This window comes from Saccopteryx leptura, chromosome 4 (genome assembly GCF_036850995.1).
Source record: "Saccopteryx leptura isolate mSacLep1 chromosome 4, mSacLep1_pri_phased_curated, whole genome shotgun sequence".
NCBI lineage: Eukaryota > Metazoa > Chordata > Mammalia > Chiroptera > Emballonuridae > Saccopteryx > Saccopteryx leptura.
Genome location: NC_089506.1, coordinates 23,680,182 through 23,700,470, shown reverse-complemented (window position 1 = coordinate 23,700,470; position 20,289 = coordinate 23,680,182). Strand labels below are relative to the sequence as shown.

Here is a 20,289-nt window from a genome sequence, read left to right as displayed (position 1 = left end):
ACTTCCTTTTCTCTGGGAGGGATCAGGGCATTTTTATATGTACACATGATAGTTGTATTATGTTAAATGGAATTATCCCGTTATTTCTTTATTTGGAAATTAAGTACGGTTTAAGGAGGTGGGGATGGTGCTAAGTTCACAAGGAGTAGAGTTGTGATGATTAATTTAATGTCAACTTGACTAGGCCTTGGGTGTCCAGACATTTCGTCAAACATTATTCTGAATATGTCTGTGGGGATGTTTCCAGGTAGCACTAACATTTGAATCAGTAGACTGAAGAAAGCCTACTGGAATCCTTAATGTGGGTGGACCTTATCCACAGAAATGAAGAACAATAAGGCTGAATAAGAGGGAATTTCCTCTGCCTGACTGCCTTGAGCTGGAACATTAGTCTTTTCCTGTCTTCAGACTTCAGAACATTAGCTCTTCTTGGTTCTTGAGCCTGCCAGCTTTGAAACTGGAATTACAGCTACATCATTGGCTCTCCTGGGTATCCCACATACTGACTGCAGAGCTGAAGACTTTTCAGCCCCCATAATCCTGTAAGCCAGCTCCTTATTATAAATCAATATCTCTCTCTCTGACTCTCTCTTTCTGTCTCTATATGTGGAAATGTGTGTGTGTGTATAATGTGTATATATATAAAATGTGTGTATATATATATTTCTGTTTCTCTTGATAACTTTAATATTGCACCATTTACTTCTTTTGAAGAAAAGAATAGAAAAGAGAGATGTAGAAGAATGAAAAGAAGTAGAAGTTATGAATAGCATCTTGCTTATTTCATTCTGTCCAAAATATCCTACTTTGATGTAGGAATTCTCTTAAGAAAACTCTTTGAGAAATTCCAAGCCTGTTTTAGGATTATATATTCAGAACATTATGATATGCTTGCCAAGATTCAGATTCAATTAATTCTACCAACCTCTATCAATATTCTTAGAAAGCAGTGATAACAACAAAAGCGATATGAAACACATTTTTTTTTTGTATTTTTTCTGAAATGAGAAGCAGGGAGGCAGAGAGACAGACTCCCACATGCGCCCGACCAAGATACACCTGGCAAGCCCACTAAAGAGTGTTGTTCCATTGCAACTGGAGTCATTCTAGCACCTGAGGGGGAGGCATGGAGCCATCCTCAGTACCTGGGCCAACTTTGCTCCAATGGAGCCTTGGCTGCAGGAGGGGAAGAGCGAGAGAGAGAGAGAAAGGAAAAGAGGAGGGGTAGAGAAGCAGCGCTTCTCCTGTGTCTCCTGGCTGGGAATCAAACCCGGGACTTCCACACACTGGGCTGAGGCTCTACCACTGAGCCAACCGGTCAGGGCTGAAATGCATTTTAATGACTTGGATATCTTGGGTGTGACATGCAGGAATCTGGGAAGACAAGAAATAGATCAGTCTTTTCTTCCATTTGAAAGCAGCTACTTTGGAAAGGAAAGGAGGCTAGAAGAAGAGAGTACCTAATACATTGCTGATATTGGGGGAAAAAAATTTTTTTTTTCATTTCTGGACCAGTTCTTATGAAGGGACTGTTCTGATACATTTTTCAATGACTTTATAATTTAATTCAAAAAGTTTTGTAAGGACTTGATATGTTCCACAGCTAATGCCCAACTTCCTTAGCTAAGGCCTGAGCTTGGATGTAGCAAATACATGTTTTGGGGACCTAAAAATCAAGATTTTTTAGACTTCTTGCATTCAGAAAATTGTTTATAGCATGGTCTGGTACAGCCCGATTTAAGGGCTATGTGGATCATGGAATCCAGGTACTGTAACCCAGTCCCTTAGATTTAATTTCACAAATGCAGGCCTGAAGGAACTTGCCTTATAACAAGTGATTAGCGGGAAATGCAATGGGGCATCATTTGAGTTCCGTGCACCGACATTTTTACCCATAGGTAGTGAAGGATGTTTCAGGCCTACTGTGTACCAGAATAGCCTCTTCAGAAGAACTGAGGTTGCCTGGAGGCTTACGTAAGCAAAACCCACCCTTCAGTTTAGGGAAGAGAACCCAGGCCTCCCTCTGAGTGGAAAGGATGCCAGTATCAGGTATATTCCATTAATTTAGTCTCATCAAATGTTTTGCTGAGGACCTACTACTATGTGCAAATACGGTATGCACTGAATACACATTTCACGTTGAGACACTGAACTGCAATATGGAGTCCATTTCTACCTAGACTCCAACCCCCAAGCTTCAGGTCTTCCCCCCGCAGGACCTCGTGCTCTGTCCCTTGCGCAGGCGCAGATACAACCCACTCCTACTATAAACGCCTGCGCGTGCTGTGCGCACGTGTCCGAGGCGGCCCCCACTAGTTCCTGAGGGTTTCTAGAGAGCTGATGGAAGAAGTTCTTTCCCCCTCTTTAAGACTTAGGTGCCGAGGAACTGACCCAGCAAAGAAGCCAGCTCAAGGTTTGTGGAAAATATGGAGTATGAGGTCAGATGGTTTAGAAGCTATTCATTCTTGATGAATTTAAGAGGGAAAGAAAATGTTAATTGTCGCGAAGTTCGGGGATTCCTGTCTTGGCCCCAAAGGTGGCTGTCCGAGGGCCCGGGGACCTCCAACACTGAATGTGAAACATTAACTTTTCTCATGGGGCTAGTTCCCACGCCCGCGCGCCCTGCGCCCCAGCACTAAGAGCCACGAGGCAGCCCGACATTTCCGTTAGCAGCTGGGAGCGCTGAGGCACCGGGAGGGAGAGCCCCGCGGGGTGGACGTGGTCATCAGTTCCGAGTTGCCCAAAGATAGAGGGCTCTCCAGATGCCCCGTGCGCCAGGCGCGGAGCAGGGCATGGAGCGTTCTGCTCGCGGCGGTGCGGGGCCGCGATCGCGGGGATGCTATTCCCCTGGGGACGGGGTGGGGGGCGGCGGAGGTCCGCGGCCGCGAACGCGGGGGCGCTACTCCCCTGGGGGCGGGGGCGGAGGTCTGGGCCGCGAACGCGGGGGCGTTATTGCCCTGGGGGCGGGGGCGGGGGCCGTGCCTCTGTTTCCCGAGGCGCTAGTCCTCCAGGGGCGGTGGCCGTGCCTGTGCTTGTCCGGGGCGCTAGTCCCCTGGGCGCGGGGGCGGGGACCTCGCCTGCAAGGGACGAGGACAGGGCGCGGCTTCGCCGGGGTGCCGCCCACTCTTGGCCGCCGCTGGGACCCGCTCACGGCGGTAGACTCCAAGCGCGGAGACAGAGAACGCCGCCCGGGTGCCGGCTGCTCTCGCAGCGCCGCGAGGCGCTCAGCCTCCCGGGCCACCCGGGCTGTGCGCGCGCCGTGTCGCCACTTAGCAGAACCCGTGCTCGGACGATGCCTGCTGGCGCTGGCCGCCCGCTGTCTCGCTGCAGAAACCGGTGGACGTGGGAGCGCTCGGGTAAGCGAGGGCGGCTCGGGAGTGGCCCGTGATGAGCATCCCCCGACGGGCGGGCGGGCGGGCGGACTTCTGCGTCCGGGGATGCGCCGCCGCGAGTCGTGGCGCTTTGGCCGTTGTAAAGACGGAAAGGAAGTTTGGCGGGATTGCTTCGCCCTGATCGTTCCTGTCTACTTTTGAACTTACTAATATTTTCCGGATTCCACAGTGCTGTGGATGCAGGAAGAGTCTGCTGGCCAGCAGGTAATTTAATATGAGCCCATCCACACTCCTGTTATTTTAAGGTGGTTTCCATCCTTGCCATGCCTGTGGTTGGATTTATTCCATTTGTTTGGAATGCTCTGTTTGAGGTACACGGTGGCCGTGTAGAAAAATCTATTTGGTAATGGTATTACAGAAAGTGGAAAGGCTGAGGGTTATTAGCAACTCCAAGGCTTGAAAAAATGCCTCAGTTCCCTTAAGTTTTTTAAATTGTGGGTCTGAGTGCAACGTGAAGCACACCGTAAGTGCATAGTTTGCTTTTTAGAATGGCAGGTGAATATGGCACTACTGCTCACAAAAATTAGAGGATGTTTCAGAATGAATATGAAGTGATCAAATAACCCTTAATTCTTGTGAGCAGTATATTTCAAAGTAGAAATTCTAACACAAAGTTATAATTGGTTTGTGTTTTTGAATTCTTTTTAATTTGTGTTAAGTATGGAGGGAATAGAAATAATGCAAACTTTAAGTAAAGTGTGGGTTCACATCTAGAAAATAGTTATTTTTATTTATTAGATATTCTGCAAAGGGTTAGCCTTCTCTCAAAACATATTGCTTATTGAAGAGGAGGGCATTTGAGATCAAGGGGACTGAAGGAGTGGAATCAGTGTTGAGGGATATTTTCAGCGCTCTGTCATGACTCTCTTCAAAGCTTGTAAATTCTGTTTAATGTCTTGACCTTATTGCCCTGATAATTTAAAGTTCTGAGCCTTCCTTAATCAGAACAATGTCAACATTTTTGTGAGCATGCCTAAGGATCTTGAATACTTATTTTTCTTTTTAAAAATTTATTAAAGAATTCATATAACTAGGAAAAAATAATCTGTAGAACTTAGTTGCGAACCAGTAGGGAAAATTGCATGATAATTTTTAGTTACATTTTCTGAAGTTTCAACTCTAGTGACTAGTGACTATTGCAATGTCAGTATATATTTCAGCAGTATTTGATTTTTATAATTTACTATCTAAAAATTTCATCATTTCACAGTACATCCATATGGAGTTGTTGAACATGTGAAACACTATATGTCAAATGTATCTCAATTAAAAATGTTTTATACAGTTAAACATAATTACAGTACTTTTATTAGTAAAATGTCATTATAGTATTTCAACTAAATTGTAAGTAACCTGAGGATCACTTCTTCTCCCAGTACATTAACTAGCGTACTTGGACATTATAAACCTACCTTGTACTGTACTGCAAGGATGGCATACTGAACATGGATTGCAACATCTTTAAATTAGGGAAAACAATCACTGTCTTCACAGTGCCTGAAGATTAATTTTAGAAAATTGGCCATTATGACTTTTGTTAACTATATTACTTTGGTCTGCTTTGTCTGTATTTGTTTCCTCTCTCATTTATGTCTTTGCATTCATGAAGGATGATTTAGGGCAGGGGTCGGGAACCTATGGCTCATGAGCCAGATGTGGCTCTTTTGATGGCTGCATCTGGCTCGCAGACAAATCTTTAATAAAAAAAATAATAACATTAAAAATATAAAACATTCTCATATATTCCAATCCATTCGTTTCCTACCGCTCCTGTTCATGGTTGCAGGTGGCTGGAGCCAATCACAGCTGTCCTCTGGGACAACACCAAATTTTTGTTGTATATATGATGCATAACGTATACTGGTTGTTGTATGGCTCTCACGGAATTACATTTTAAAATATGTGGGGTTCATGGCTCTCTCAGCCAAAAAGGTTCCCGACCCCTGGTTTAGGGGATTTGAAGTGCCCGCATGTTATCCTGTTAGATGTGATGGCATCTGATTCTGCCAGCCCTGAAGGTGCTGCGCAGGGAGATTAGTTTCCACCCAAGTCTCACCTTTTTATCTATTCATATTCTGTTCCTTATCCTTCTGTATCAGAAGGGAAGTGGGTTTTCTTTTCAGTTCAACACATACTTCCAGAATTCCACTGTTTTATTGATTTGATGTGTTTATAGGTAATATGCTAGGATGATTTTTTTATATTCTGTAATAATTTCAGTTTTATGAAGTTAGTCCAGTAGTAGGGTTAGATTGAGAGAAGTTAACTTTTTAGAAATAGCTCTGTTTGACAAGGTGAGGTAAAGTTGCATAATAAGGTGAACATAGTTCAGAAATTTTAGAGTGAATTTGATGATTGCTGCAATGAGCAACTTTGCCTATTAAGGCAGTCCCTAAAGTCTTGTAGGAACTCTATATCCTTGGAATGTATAATCCACATAACACAAAGCCTTTGTAATTACTGCTCTTTGAAACTAATGAGAGCTGCTCCTGAGGGTCTGTCTTTAATTAGAACAGCTGAGACTCGAGCAAAGCCACAGCTGCCGCTTTCACCAGTGTGGCTGTGAATCCACGCTGCTCACCAAAGTTAGGCGATATTTTATCAGTTCATATTCATTTTGAAATATTCTTTAATTTTTTTTGAGCAGTACAGGTAAACAAATTAAATCCTAATCAGAACCTAATTTTCATTTTGGATAGCTTCGGTAGTGCTTATTGGACCCTAGATATACAAAAAGTATTTCTGATTTGAGGTTTTTCTAGAAGGTTTAACCTACCCACTGTAACTCGAAGGTGTGAGGACAGTAATGTAGTGGAGAACATCACTGATATGAGTAGCTAGTCAGGATACCAATCTAAAACCTGTGTGAGCACACATCCATCAAGGGTGGGAAATACTGTCCTTTCGCCAATGAGGGTAAACTTCATTTTTTTCACACTTTTAAAAAAATTGTAAAAGTTAGTGCTGGTACAGTTACAGACTGAACAGCAAGATCGTAAAGTTTGTGTGTGTGTGTGTGTGTGTGTGTGTGTGTTTTACAGGGAGAGAGACAAGCAGGCAGAATGGAAGAATGAATAAATAACATTTTTTATATTAAGTCAGGAGGAACCATTGTAATACTCTCGTCCAGAGGTTCTACAGATACATGGACTTCAATGATTATTTGTTCTTGTTGGGGAAAAGATACATGGCTTCATCTCTAAATGATGTAAGACAACCCCCCCCCCCAAGCAAATTTAGCGTTAATGAACTTGAGAAGCTTTTTTTTAGAGGAACACACTTCAGTTTTATAAACAGAAATAGCTAGATACTGGCAGACTTAAGTTTCTTACTGCCAGTTATTTACTTTTCCCCTTGTCCACAGGTAGTGCACCTTGTAGTGACCGATTTTTCTTTTCCTTTTTTTTTTTTTTTTGTGGCCATTAAGAAAAATCAAAGTTATCAAAAGGTGATTTTTTTGGAGAGACAGGAAGGGAGAGAGCTAAGAAGCATCAACTTGTTGCAGCACTTTAGTTCTTTGATTGCTTTCTCATACATACATTGACTGGGAGGCTCCAGCTGAGCAAGTGACCCTTTCCTTAAGCCAGTGACGTTGGGCTTCAAGCCAGCGACCATAGGGTCATGTCTATGATCGCACACTCAAGCCAGCGACCCCGCGCTCAAGCTGAATAAGCCTGTGTGCTCAAGCTTGTGATCTTGGGGTTCAAACCGGGGCCCTCAGCGTCCCAGGCCAACGCTCTATCCACTGTGCCACTGCCTGGTTCAGCTCAAAAGGAGATGTTGACTTTCATCTTGTTTGCCTTTGCCACTGTCCTGAGCCTTCATTCCAGGCCACATAGACAAGGAGGACCAACACCACATGGATAGTAACCACTAAAACAATAGCATAAAAATAGCTGTCCCTGTTGGACATCCCAAAGTTGCCCTCAAAAACATAAAATTTAGTGCTGAATACAACTGAAATAGGTATGATACTCATTAAAGCTATGAAGAACAAGAGTCTTCAGGGAAGATACTGATGAACTTTAATTCCTGACATTAGCTGGCTTCATCCAGGTGCCATGTGGCATGGCCTCTCCCAGCAGGTCCTTGTAGGTAGACTGAGCTCAGCAGCCATGTTTAATTGGCTTGATGGTACTGGTCCCACGAGATCTCTTCTTTGCTAGGTCCATGTTCTCTATTGTAGCTTGCAAGTCACCCCTTGTTTCGAGAGATAACTTCAAGCTCACATCAGCATTTTAATGTTGGCTCTTACCGGAAACTGTGAGCATACAACCAATCACTATTTGTAGAGTGAGATATGAACAGATATTTTTAACAAAAATAGATGAAAACATTAAGACAGATTTTGTGCTGTTAATACAACAAATCAATAAGGAACAAAACTTTTATAAAACCAAATTCTTTGTTGGTAAAATTACATGTTGTAGCCTGACCAGGCGGTGGTGCAACTGATGGAGCGTCAGACTGGGATGTGGAGGACCCAGGTTTGAAACCCCTAGGTCACTGGCTTGAGTGCAGACTCATCCAGTTTGAGCGCAGGTTAACCAGCTTGAGCGTGGGGTTGCTGGCTTCAGCATAGGATCATAAACATGTCCCCGTGGTTGCTGGCTTGAGCCCAAAGGTCGCTGGCTTGAAGCCCAAAGGTCACTGGGTTGAGCAAGAGGTCCCTAGCTCTGCTGTAGCCCCCTGATCAGCGCACATAGGAGAATGCAATCAGTGAACAACTAAGGTGCCGCAACAAAGAATTGATGCTTCTCCTTTCTCTCCTTTCCTGTCTGTCCCTGTCTCTCTCTCTGTCTTTGTCACACACACAAAAAAAATATTGTAGTGGTCAGGGAATTCTGTAAGCCCTTTGAGCTTGGAATGGTAGTCTTAAGTTTCATACCTTCTTTACATTCAATGTGATGTGTTTTGTATGACATCATATTTAGCCAAGGAATAGAAAACAACTTAAGTGAACAGCAAAAGAACAAATTTTAAAGAAAAATGCTCAGCATGATCAGGCCATGGCACAGTGGACAGAGTGTTGGACTGGGACGCAGAGGACCCAGGTTCAAAACCCTAAGGTCTCCAGCTTGAGCGCAGGTTCATCTGGTTTGAGCAAAGCTCACCAGCTTGAATCCAGCGTGGCTGGCTTGAGTGATGGGTCACTCACTCTGCTGGAGCCCCCCGGTCAAGGCACACATGAGAAAGCAATCAATGAACAACTAAGGTGCCGCAACGAAGAACTGATGCTTTTCATCTCTCTTCCTTCCTGTCTATTCCTGTCTGTCTGTCTCTCTGTCTCTTACAAAAAAAGAAAAAGAAAAAGAAAAATGCACATACCCACCTTCCTCTCTTTCTAGAAGACTTAGTTTGTGTGTGTTTGCCTATGTCTGTCAAGCCCATTTCCATCAGTTAAACCTAGTATTTTAGTTTTTCCAAACCTTCACCTACCCATCTGGGCTGTTTTGCCCATATAAATACAAGCACTTTTATGTATGTTTCTTCTCACTGAAGGCTAAAAAGAAAATAGGCCTTCACAGATTGGTTGTTTTTTTTTTTAAGAATGGAGAAATGCTAAATGATTAATAACATTAAGCAGCAGGGTTTTAAAAAAGTTACACTTATTTTTATTCATTTTAGAGAGGAGAGGGAGATACAGAGAGAGAGAGAGGAGAGACAGAGAGAGAGAGAAGGGGGGGAGGAGCAGGAAGCATCAACTCCCATATATGCCTTGACCAGGCAAGCCCAGGGTTTCGAACCGGCAACCTCAGCATTTCCAGGTGGACGCTTTATCCACTGCGCCACCACAGGTCAGGCCAAGTTGCACTTATTTATGTATTAAACATGCGCTGATAATAGCCAACACTTACTAGCACTTTACTATAAGTCAGTCATTGTTCTATGTGTTATATATATTAATTCAGTTAGTTAATCAGTGCAGCAGGAGAGTATCAATTGAATTAAATAAGTAGATATTTCTTAATTTTCCCATATTTGTATATGGAGGAAGTGAGGGACAGAGAGGTAAGGTTAACTGGTCCAAAGTTGCACAGTAAGGGACAGAAAGGGATTTTTGGAACCAGGTGATTTGACTTTACCAAACTCACTAAAAATATTTATCTTTCATCTATGGTATGAATAAGCCAAATAATTTTCTTTTGAAAAACAATCTATCTGAACTACTTATGGCAGGGGTAGTCAACCTTTTTATACCTACCGCCCACTTTTGTATCTCTGTTAGTAGTAAAATTTTCTAACCGCCCACCAGTTCCACAGTAATGGTGATTTATAAAGTAGGGAAGTAACTTTACTTTATAAAATTTATAAAGCAGAGTTACAGCGAGTTAAAGCATATAATAGTAATTACTTACCAAGTACTTTATGTCGTATTTTTGCTGTTTGGCAGAATAAACCTTTATAAAACAACTTACTATAGTTAAATCTATCTTTTTATTTTATACTTTTTTGCTCCGCTACCGCCCACCCTGAAAGCTGGAGCGCCCACTAGTGGGCAGTAGCGACCAGGTTGACTACCACTGACTTACGGTAAAAATTTTAAAGGAAATTTGTTCGCTACATATTTGTTATCTGAAAAAAATCTAATGGCAAATTATTCCATTTTTTTTGTCACCTTATATTTAATGTGACTGTCCAAAAGTAGGACTAAAATTTTAGTCTTAACAGAAGAATAGTATCACAAAAAAAAAAAAAATGATTCCGGTTTATTTCTGTTCTTGGGGTGAGATGATACATATTGAGTTACTTTTCTCCTTGGGACTGAATGTTCACATTTTGCCCACAGGTTTCTTTAAAGTCCTTCAAGTCTCTAGTCCATCTCCTAGGCATAATCCTCACCAGGTTTATTTCAGTATTTTAAATGTTGTAAGATTAAACTGCTTCTACAGAATTTTTTGAGAAAGCTTTAAGAAGTCAGGTAGAATCTTAAAATAAAATTGATGTTAGAAATAAGCTATATTAAAAGCAATCCTTGATAGGAACATTAGTAAAGGTGCACATTACTAGCTTGTTGCTGATATGAAAGAAGATTGGATAGTTGCCAGGTGTTAACCTTCTCAAATTTAAATATGGAAATAAAACTTCAGTTTTAAACAAGTATTCTGCTTTTGTGAAAAGAGTGTATAATTAAATTTATTTAGGAATCATAGTTGTGTATTAGTTGTTCCTGGATGACTGCATTGCAATATTAGTTATTTTTTTATCTTACCTTTCTGGCCTCAACCATCCATTTCTTACTTTTAGGTTTAGCAGACCGTAATGGGTGAAGAATGTTTGGTAGCTATATTTTTCATACCAAGATGTGTGGAAAATGGAACTGCTGTTGAATTCTTTGGACCAAGAGAAAAAGATAGCTTAATATTTTAAAATAAAAGGAGTATCTTGAAAAGCAAGAATGACTCAGTGCATGGTTTAAATTAAAGGGCAGTCTGAGGACTACTGTTGGTTTTTAACTAGAAAACAATCCAGGGCAGTTAGGAAAGTGATTCAGTCCTAGTTAGAAAGTTACCAAGCAATGTCTCATGTATCAACCTATACATCTAGTTATTTGTCTTACATTAGTAAAATTGAGTTGTGTGAAGTTCTAGACATGATCAGTTTTAGAAATTGTTTGTCAGAGAAGGTTATTTGATAGGTTTTCTACCAGGATTAAACAAGTGCTCTTATTACTCTCTCTTCCCAGAGTGTTATGTTTTTAATTCCCTTGAAAATCACGTGTCGTTGTCTTTAATCATTTGATTATTCCTTTGTATTTCCCTAATGTCTTTTAAAAAGTCTCATAGCTCTAACATATTAGCTAATAATCTTATCCCTGTGCTTTCATAACAATTCCCTAGCTTCTTTTGCATGTAATTTCTGTCTGCTGAGCAGAGAATGCACTCAGTTTGGGATTACACTGATTGATCTCTTCTTTATCTGTCTCAGCCGCTAGCTAGCACGATTAACTTCCATATATTAGGTATACCCTTCTAGCAGCATATCTCATTTCCAGGATTCCCTAGGCAATCCTCTCTCTTTGTATCGGCATAGGGAGAACAAAGAATGGCTTCAAACTGGCAAAAGGTTTACTTTCTTGCTGTTTTCATTGTGTTTTCAATACAGCAACTTAGAGGAAGGTAATCTTTATATTCATCACTTGGACTCACTAGCAGTAACAACCCTCTCATCATGTTCATCTATAAATATTATGAAATGATTTATATAGAGAGAAGGGTAGGCAATCCAGGTCCTTGTGTAATAGGTTGCAAGTTATCCTTTGATTGATTACTTCATGGTTAAGTGCTTTTATTTCCATCAAGTCAGTCAAAACTTGGGTATTTAAGGCTGAAGGAAGGACTAGAACCGGAGAATTGAGTTAGTAAAGAGTTGAGCTATTTTTCTCGCCTTTCCTGTAGCCAGGATTACCTTGGTCTCTTTGTGGAACCCGATCTATTTTTACCCAAGCTCCTAGACTATAAAGGGAAACCAGGGGAGTCCTAACCTTTGGGGGCCCCCTTAACTTTCATTATTCCCCTGATGGAAGGCAGCTGGACTGGAAATACTCTTTTTCATAGCTTAGGGCTCTTGGGATAGTCTTTATAGCATGTAAATTTCTTTTAACCTGACTCACATTTGTGTATAATTAGATACAGGATCTTCCTTGGGCCTAAAGGGAGAATCTGCCCCAAATTTTTAGAGAAATCCACCCAGGGTGGATTGTTGGTAGCCTTCCTTCTTGCTTAGTGCCGGGAACAAGGCAGCTGCTTGATAAGTACTTGTTAAATGAATTCAGTGCTTGCCTCCATTCTGACCCCAAAAGGCTTACATCAGAATAGCCCAGATAACTTGTCAGGTCACAGACTCCTAGAGCTTCTGATTTAGTAGGTCTGGGATGCGGCCAGAAAAGGTGTATTGCCAACAAGTTACTGAAATGCTGCTGGTCTAGGGACTGCAATTTGAGAACCACTGCCCTTAATTCACTAAGACCAGAAACATAGGTAATTTTGTGAGTGTAAATGTTAGCTACTGGTGCTTGCATAGCTACTGTTCCATAATTGGAAAGTACAGGGTATACCTGATTAACAGTGAGTAATATATTTTTTTCTAGAGATGTCAGTTAAGATCGTCTCACAACACAATCATCAGTTTAAATACTATCGAAATATTTACCTGAAACCTATGTACTCTTATCAGTGTCACCCCATTAAATTTAATTTTATAAATTTTAAAAAATATTTTTAATACAAGACATTTTTTAAAGGTTTCTTTAAAAACTGACTCAAAGTTCACCTGCGTAAATAATTGAATTTAATTGAGTAGATTCTTTATCCAGGTCTTGCCACGCTGATCAATTCATTTCTCTGCTTCTTTTCACCTTTTATTTTTATTTTTTTCCCATTGATTTGAGGGTAGGGAGGGCAAAGAGAGAGAGAGAGAAAGGCGTCAACCCTTTCCATTTAGTTCCATTTATTTTTTTCTTTTACAGAGACAGAGAGAGAGTCAGAGAGAGGGATAGATAGGGACAGACAGACAGGAACTGAGAGAAATGAGAAGCATCAATCATCAGTTTTTCGTTGTGACACCTTAGTTGTTCATTGATTGCTTTCTCATATGTGCCTTGACTGCGGGCCTTCAGCAGACTGAGTAACCCCTTGCTCAAGCCAGCGACCTTGGGCTCAAGCTGGTGAGCTTTGTTTGAGCCCGCACTCAAGTTGGCGACCTCGGGGTCTCGAACCTGGGTCCTCCGCATCCCAATCCGACGTTGTATCCACTGCGCCACAGCCTGGTCAGGCTAGTTCCATTTCTTATATGTGTCCTGACTGGGGATCAAACCTGCGACCTCAGCACGCAGGGGAAAACGCTCTTTGCAGTGAGCCACCCACCCAGCCAGGGCCTCACGTCAAGTTTTGTTGAGACTTTAGCTAAGCTACTTCATTGTATTGCTACCTCAGCATTCATTTTGTTTGGCCAGGCAACCTGCAATGATGTTAATCACTCTCCTCTGTAGACCTCTCCTCACTGGTCCTTTCCTGTAAGTGCATATTCTAGGTAGTAGCCCTCAAACTCACAAGCAAATGGAAGTTTCTGGTATGACTTCCCCAACAGCCCTTGTGATCAGCAGGGTCCTCTGTCTCCCATTGCCTCCCCCTTATTCTCCCCTTAGGAAAGACCCCCGTGTGGCTTACCAAAACCCTGCTCTCTTGGTTTGAGTTGACCATTCCAACCTTAGCCCGGTAATCCCAAAGCACTCCACCCATAGATCCTCATAGAGGCGTGTGCTGCCCGGGGCTTCTCTGTCTCTGCCCCTTGCCCTCACTCCCGTGTGGTCCCTTGAGGCATGTTAAGGACCTGTGAGTAATGAACGCCTCTATTTCAATTCCTCTGTGGTCTGTTTTTGAGCCTTGGCTCACCATCTGGCACGCTCTGCACCACTTAATAAGTGTCAATTTGCCAAATTCAAAACAAGCTTCATTTTCCAATATAATTTTATACCCTAACATGTTTTTTGTGTATTTTCTAAATTGATATTTGCTTCTCTATTTTCTGTTCTCAAATACAAAGGTTCTTAAAGAATGGGAAAGTTGACATTTCCTTTGGATTTTTTTCTCATTAACAAAACACAATTCTGTAGACTTGACTCCTTGTCACTTGTATCCTTACGTTACGCATCTGAGCATCTACTGAAACAGGTTAAAATGAGGTAAAACTGAGGGTTTTTTCCTCAAACTCTTTTTTATAAGTCTTTTTGTCCTTACTAAATGGGTAGTTTAAAGAAGAAAATCTTAATATATCAGTAAATGGGAATTCTTACGTTTAACTGTCACATTAGTTGAATATTTTCAACCATACCCATACAAATACATACATCCCCCTGCATAGTAAATCCAGTTGCTATACTAGAAAAAGTATTGACAGTTTTAGTTTTTAGTTTTCTTTTTCTTTTTTTTTTTTAATTTTTTTTATTTTCTGAAGCTGGAAATGGGGAAAGACAGGCAGACAGACTCCCGCATGCGCCCGACCAGGAACCACCCGGCACGCCCACCAGGGGGCAACGCTCTGCCCACCAGGGGGCGACGCTCTGCCCCTCCGGGGTGTTGCTCTGCTGCGACTAGAGCCATTCTAGCATCTGGGGCAGAGGCCAAGGAGCCATCCCCAGCGCCCGGGCCATCTTTGCTCCAATGGAGCCTTGGCTTCGGGAAGGGAAGAGAGAGACAGAGAGGAAGGAGGGGGTGGGGGTGGAGAAGCAAATGGACGCTTCTCCTATGTGCCCTGGCCAGGAATCGAACCCGGGTCCCCCACACACCAGGCCGACGCTCTACCGCTGAGCCAACTGGCCAGGGCCAGTTTTTAGTTTTCTTTTAATGCCATATCTCCCACAGATTTGGGGAAAGGCTTGCCAAATCAGTACCTTCTGTGAAAACCTATAGTGTTGCTCTGTAATTTCAATGTCCCCATAGCCATATTTTTTGTCCTATTCCAGAGGTTTTGTTTGCCACTGATTTTTTGTTCCAGAAAGCCAAGAAACACCCCCATGGAAGTGTCTTTGTATTAACATCCTTCCTTGAATGATTTTCATGATCAAATTAAAAGACAGTTTGTCACTTTTATGTCCTCATACCTATTTTTTTTAAGTGAGAGGAGGGATATAGACAGACTCCCACATGCATCCCAACCAGGATCTACCGTGCAACCCGTCTGGGGCCAATGCTTGAATCAGCGGAGCTATACTCAGTGCCTGGGGCCAACGCTCTAACCAATCGAACTACTGACGAGAGGAGAAGAGGGAGAAGGGGGAGGGAGAGTGAGGGGGAAGAGAAGCAGATGGTCATTTTTCCTATGTACCCTGACCAGGAATTGAACCCAGGACATCCATATGCCAGGCTGATGCTCTATCCACTGAGCCAACTGAACAGGGCCATATATGTTTCTTATACATGCCAGCTATACATTAATTTACAAGTTTGCTTCAGATTCTTTTTATGTACCGACTTAAATATTGTTCTTTAACTTACTGTAACTATAAAAGACATGCAAATACCACTAATCAATTTTCAAATGTACATATTAACCCATACAATTATCACTAAATATTTTATACTATTATTGATATTCTTAGTGAATGCCAGCTCACATCATGTAATTTCTGAAGGATATAGACTATCACTATCAAATTGCTCAGAATTTCTAGTTCCCAAGTTATTTGTCATTTCATTATATGCCAGTCTCTCATCCTTATTACCCATAGATTTCATGAGTATAATTACCTTGATTTTTTTTATCTCTGCTTTTAATTCTTTGAATCTCTTGGGCAGTGACACTTCATGAAAGCACTGCAGCAAAGGATGCAGTGTTCTTTTGTTTATACTGAGTTTTAAAATGTGTCATAATGATATTTTATTTTGAAAATGGATCTACAGTGTCAATTTTAAATACCTATTTAAAATTTTTCTTGAATGCTTAACTTGGAGAGAAGAAAGAATCTAGAATTTTGAGGCAGTCCTAAACTTTTCTGGATGTTTCACAAATAAAAAGTACCTTTTCTTTTTTTTTTTTTTTAATTTTATTTTATTTATTCATTTTTTAGAGAGGAGAGAAAGGGAGAGAGAGAGACAGAGAGGGAGAGAGAGGAGAGAGAGAGAAGGGGGGAGGAGCTGGAAGCATCAACTCCCATATGTGCCTTGACCAGGCAAGCCCAGGGTTTTGAACCGGCGACCTCAGCATTTCCAGGTCGACGCTTTATCCACTGCACCACCACAGGTCAGGCCAAAAGTACCTTTTCTTAAAGCATGTGCAACATTTTAATATATGGATTAGTACCCGTATAGATTTTACGAGGAAGTCAGTAATATTGTGGTATTTAGTATTATTCTGAAATCAAGGAATGAGTAATATTATACTGAAATCGGGACATAAACATGAAGTTAGTTATAACAGGTCATTAAGATTTGGACTAATTATTGTTTCCATGGTACATACATCAGAGTTAAGATTTAAACGCCACTAAAAAGAAACTTAAGAACTGGTTGAGATGATATGGTAGCTTAGAATACAGACATCAAGGGTTGGACTTGAAAAGCAACTTAGTTGGGTAACTTTAGGCAAGTTTCTTAAACTTTCTGGGTCTCGACGTTTTCTCATCTGAAAAATGGGAGTAATACTACCAGTCAGTGAAGATTAAATGAGATACTGTATATAAATTACCTAACCAGTGCATAGGATGTATCATAACTGTAAACAGTGACTGTTAATTCAAACGAGCAGTTACTTAGTGTTTAGTGTGGGCTTTTTGGAGGGGTTTTCTTTGCAATATATAAAAATCTGGGAGCAAGTTCACCCGTGTTACAAGGTCATTTTTTTCTACTAATGGCTACATACAAGTGGTGAGCTGATTCTGAATAGCGGATGAGAATGCACTGAAGGGAAGAGGAAGAGGACTTAATGAGAAAAGAGGAGCGAGAGGGGAGAAGAGAATGGAAGGGTATGAGAGTGTAGACACTGGGACATGCAGGAAACAGACCCCTCCCATCCCCAATAATGAAACAGGAGTTAAAGGGGAGCAGAAATCAGGAGAAAAAGATGAACAGAGAGGACAGTAAAGAGATTTTTTGGACCACTCATAATTCTCTATGTATTCTTCCCTTTTCCTTTTTTGGTAGATACTTCTTTGTCACTCTGTGGATGGACTGAGCCCTGATTGTCATCATGTGATGGTAGATTTCATTGAAGAGTGGTAAGTATTTGAGCAATGGTTTTCCTACCGCTATTACTTTTACTGTATTGATTTGTTTCAACCCACTTTGAGTGAGCACTACTACCACCTTACAATTGATGTATAAATAACTTGGCATTTAAAAAGATGCATCAAGAATATCTGTATTTTATGCCTTACCAGGCGGTGGCACAGTAGATAGAGCATTGAACTGGGATGCAGAGGACCCACTTTGAAAACGCTGAGGTCGCTGGCTTGAGCATGGGATCATAGACATGACCCCATGGTCACTGGCTTGAACCATAGGTTGCTGGATTGAGAGCAAGGGATCACTCACTCTGCTGTAGCCCCCCAGTCAAGGCACATATGGGAAAGCAGTCAATGAACAACTAAGGGGCCTCAATGAAGAATTGATGCTTCTCATCTCTCTCCCTTCCTGTCTAGCCCTATCTGTCCCTCTCTCTGTTTCTCTGTCACACACACACACACACACAATGTAGTTTTTTACACATTGGAATACTTATAAAGTATGTACATAACTTATCCTTTGTAGTAAATATTTATTAGGTGCTTATTTTATAAGGAGCTTTGGTTGGTACAGAAGATAGAATAATGGGTAAATTATCGTCCAGTGGAAAAGATTGTCTATACACAATTGACCTTAATTTAGCATAGGTATTGAATCTTTGAATACCTAATTAGGAAAGTCAGGCCAATATGCAAATATTGCTTAGAACATTGGTGGCATTCAAGATTTAGAATTGCCTTTTGAACCAGTACATAAGCAGGAAGAGAAACTTGGCATGGGATTGCAAAGTACAGCATAGGGAAGATAATGAAAAATACTGTAATACTTATGTCAGGGATACTAGACTTGTCAGAGGGATCAGTCTGTCAGTTATGTATCGATAGATGCCTAACCACATTGCAGTACACCTGAAACTAATATAATATTGATTGTCATCTGTAATTGAAAATATTTTTAAAAAATAAAAAAGAGTAACAAAAAAGGAAATAAATTGAAGAAAAGAAAGAAACTTAATTATTTTGTAGCCAGATTTTTACATGTTTAATAAAAAGTAGTATTGCCCCATTTTGGTCACCCTTGTATTATTCGGGTGGCTTTTAAGTTATATTTGGTTGATTCTAAAAACAAAAGATCTCCGAGGATGGAGATTGACTAACTGTTGGCGTTTCAGAAAACCGAAGAGCCCTAGTCCTAGGCAGAAGTACCCTAGGCATGTAAGTTTCCTAAGTAGTTTGAAAGTGAGGGGAGGAATCGGGGCTCTTGAGCTTATGAAGCTATGGAACTTTTATGGCATCAACTTACATACCATATACTATTTCTTGGATAAGCCTGTATGCGGAATCGCAGAGAAAATGTAAATAAATAGAGCCTGAAAATCATAGAGAGAGGGCCAGGTCTAGAAGGAGGCAAGATGTTTTAGAGTTGACAATGCAGTTTTCAGCCTCGCTGCAGACTGATGGGAAGAGGAAAGCTTGGGAACGGACAGTGCCAGAATCAGAACAAGAAACCCAAGTCTGTTCAGTTCTTGTCCAGAGACATTTCTCTACTATAAGGACTTTTAAAAAATCCTTTTTCAAGCCCATTTCATAAAGACCATTTGGAAGGAAAGTGAGAAGCTGAATTGGTAAGTCACAAGACTGTGAGCTCTCAAGCCAGGTTACCCTGAGCTACTTGCATACAGATCTGAGAACTTAGATTTTTTTTCCCCCCGTCCAATGAACTTAAGAGTCTGGAGGCTTTAGCTAGAAAGAAATGTTTTTTTAAATAAAAAACAGATTTATTTAAGGGTGTTAGGGCTTGCCAAGTAGAAACACTACTCGGCAACACTCACAGTGTTCCAAAGAAGGAGGAAGAGCTGAGAGTTCTTACAGTCAAAGGCACGTTCTCGAGAAGAACCAGTCCTGCATTTTAGCCTCTGGAAGGAGATGGTAATCCTGTAAACGAATGGCCGTCTGGATAATAGCTACCAGGTGCTCTGGATATATGATATGTGCAGAACCAGAACGTTCAAAAGTCTAAGTTCCTAGGCTCGTTAAAACAAGAACAGAATCATCCCCTCGTGCCTCAGCCGACTTGATTTTAGTAATTTAGCAGCACTACTATAGTGACTCCATTTTATTTCTTCACTTGACTTCTTTTTTCCCTAAATTGGCTATACCGATTTATATGATCACTAAAAGTGTGTGAGAAGTCTGGTTGCTCTGTATCTGTATAGCATTTGATATTGTCAGACTTAAATTTTTGCCGATCTGAGAGGTACGGGAAAAAATACCTCATTGCGGTTTTAGTGGTTCTCTAATTGAGTATTTTTTCTTTTATTATTGGTTACATGTGCTTTTTCTTCTCTTGGCTCTTTCAAGTCTTTTGTTCTAACTGAGATGTGGAGCGATCCATTTGGAATTTGTTTTGGTGTTAGGAGATACAGCTTTGCGTTTTTGTTTTCCAATTGTCCTGGTATTTGTTTCAATACTGTAGATTCCCCACTAATTCCAAATACCAACATTAATTAGCATCTTCAAAATTCTGTGGTATTTTTTGCTCCTTTTCCTAACAGTTCCATTGTACATTTTTGTCCCAGTGCTATAGTTTTAAATGTCAATTATTCATTATCCCCTTTTTTATTACTAGAACCTAAATATAATTCAGTTGTAGTATACCCAGCTAATTATAATTGCCATAACTATTAAGTAAAACTTTCCCCAATTACTACCTCAGAATTTCCTTGATCATTCTGTTTCTTTTTCCAAATGATCTTTATTCTTATTTCCGTCAACTTGGAGATTGAATCAACTTTAGAGACAATGTAGAAAGGTTTTGCATACTCACAGTTTAGAAGTACTCTCAAAAATAAAGTATGCGTATTCCCCTTTAAGCAAATCTTCTGAGCCGCAGAGTCTTTTAGACATCTTTATACAAGCTCAGGGCTCAGGTCCGGGCTCAGAGGCAAAGGACAGGACGGGAAGGCTGCGAGGGGCTGAGAGCTGGAAAGGGACGCGCGCAGCTCCAGGCAGACAGGACGTGCGTATCGGCAGCGGCAGCGGCAGCCGGACGAGTACTGCGTGGGAACAGCAGCAGCCCAACACGGTGCGCGGGCCTTTAATAGTAAAACCACACCAAAGTGGCACCGAGCCATGATCACAAAAAGTAGGGGTAGCATTATCAGTATATAAGGCGAT

General features: G+C 41.2%; 1 protein-coding gene across 1 annotated transcript in view; it reads left to right on the top strand.

Annotated features, from left to right (window-relative positions):
* The first annotated feature begins 17,042 nt into the window (after positions 1 to 17,042).
* Positions 17,043 to 20,289, top strand: part of TEX15 (testis expressed 15, meiosis and synapsis associated) — a 58,175-nt gene continuing 54,928 nt past the window's right edge. Inside the window, exon 1 of the mRNA XM_066383547.1 lies at positions 17,043 to 17,106. The gene's annotated coding sequence lies outside the window, so the exon portion shown is untranslated. The remainder of the gene's footprint in view (positions 17,107 to 20,289) is intronic.